The 2,119-nt window shown below is 39.7% G+C and overlaps 1 pseudogene; it reads left to right on the top strand.

Annotated features, from left to right (window-relative positions):
* Nucleotides 1-287: 287 nt before the first annotated feature.
* On the top strand, nt 288-408 carry LOC134937475 (5S ribosomal RNA; annotated as a pseudogene).
* Nucleotides 409-2,119: the final 1,711 nt, after the last annotated feature.

Genomic DNA, 2,119 nt, shown 5'->3' with positions numbered 1-2,119 from the left:
TTGGCAAATAAACTTTTGAGATTTGAGATGTTTTGGATTTTCCAACTTGAGACCATGCATACTTCTGGATTCAACGATAATTATGAAATAGCTCCATTTCTGTAGAGGTGCTGTCTTCTAGAAGTATTATTGACACCTTTATCTATCCTCACCGCTGTGCACATATCACAATTTTTATAGATATTTACTCACTTATAAGAAACAAAATAATATAATAATATACTATTGCACGTATTTGTAGTTTTTTTTCTTTAGTATGAATCTTGAAGTGTAAAAATGTCTTATAAGTATACGGCCAACCCCCACTGGAAATGCCCAGTCTCGTCCGATCTTGGAAGCTAAGCAGTGTGGGGCCTGACCAGTAGTAGGTTGGGTGACCACCTGAGAAGATTGGGTACACCGTAAGTGTGTTGCGGAAATGCCACACTTCACAAAGAATGCTTTAAAATAGTGATTTTCTCTTCTAAAAAACCCTCGTTTTTGAATCATTATATCAAATTATACTAATACAGCATGTGTTGTCCAACGTATATAGAATAATATAATGGACTTAAAATTGCAGTATTGCACTAGAAACAGGAAGTGATATCATAACCCCACACTTAATTGTCAGGGGTATAAATTAAAGCCCTGTCCCAACTACTAGCACACCATTGAAAAAGTATTTGGACGAAACGCGTTGGAAATCCCTACTGTGACCTCCAGAACTTTGAAAGATAAGATACACCTCCATTTGTATACTTATACATTTGTTCTATTTAAACCCATTGTTTTATGGTCTGTTTACCTTTTTAGCCTTTTTAGTGATTTTTATGTAACTTTTTATCCTTAATAAAACTATGTTATTATTTTAAGATGAAATAGTCTTACCTTTATTATATCAACACCAGTGGACGCTTGGTTTTCTCATCCCACATCTCTCTCTCTCTCTCTCTCTCTCTCTATATATATATATATATATATATAAAGCTGTCTCTATAAGTGGCTTCAACAATCTTATGCTTAGGTGCACTTGGAAAATGGGCTCAACTGTATTGAGCTTTAACAAAAGATGAAGTGGAGACGAATAGAGGGGTCCATTTACTAAAGACTTGGATGGCTGTAAAGTGGACGGAGATAAAGTCCCCGCCAATCAGCTCCTAACTGCCATGTCACAGACTGGGATTGATAAATGACAGTTAAGCACTAGTTGGCTGGTCATTTATCGCTCTTTATCTGTCTCCACTTTATCTCTTGTTAAAGCTTTATACATTTAGGCCATTATTATTATTATCCTTTATTTATATGGTGCCACAAGGGATCCGCAGCGCCCATTACACAGTACATAATCAAATGTGCAAACAAGAAAACAGCACTTACAGTTCAAGACAATATAGGACAGGTATAGAAAACCTGGTGTTAGGTGCCATCAAAGGGAGAAAGGAGTATAAGATTGTGTAAGTAAGAAAAGGAAAGGCACATGAGGAAAGAAGTCCCTGCTCTTGCGAGCTTACAATCTAAAAAGGTGAGTAGCTAACAGACCGGGTTGACACAGAAGGGGTAGATAGTGAGCATAGACAAGATGGTTAGGAGGAGAGTTGCCGGGGTTTGGTGAAGAAGTGGGTCTTGAGAGCCCATTTGAAGTTTTGTAGAGAGGTGAAGAGATGGATTGGGAGAGGTAGAGAATTCCAGAGATAGGGAGCAGCACGTGCAAAATCTTGTAGGTAGGAGTGGGAGGAGGTAATCAGTTGGCAGGAGAGATGGCGTGCATTAGCAGAGCGAAAAGGATGGGTGGGAATGTAAAGAGAAATAAGGTCAGAGATGTAAGAGGGAGAAGAGTGGCTGAGGGCTTTTAGGTGAGTGTGAGAAGCTTGAATAGGATTCTGAATGAGAAGGGGTGCCAGTGAAGGTCTTGTAAGAGAGGAGAGGTTGACATAGTGTGTTTGGTGAGGAAGATGAGATGGGCAGCAGCATTAAAGATAGATTGGAGTGGAGAGAGGCATTTTTGAGGGAGGCCAGATAGGAGGAGATTGCAGTAGTCCAATTTGGAGATGACCAGTGAGTGGATGAGGGGCTTAGTAGCATCCTGGGCGAGAAAGGGTCTGATCCTGGAGATGTTTTTGAGATGGAAATGGCAGGT

This window comes from Pseudophryne corroboree, chromosome 6, assembly GCF_028390025.1.
Source record: "Pseudophryne corroboree isolate aPseCor3 chromosome 6, aPseCor3.hap2, whole genome shotgun sequence".
In the NCBI taxonomy this organism is placed as follows: domain Eukaryota; kingdom Metazoa; phylum Chordata; class Amphibia; order Anura; family Myobatrachidae; genus Pseudophryne; species Pseudophryne corroboree.
This window is presented reverse-complemented; position numbering and strand designations above follow the sequence as displayed.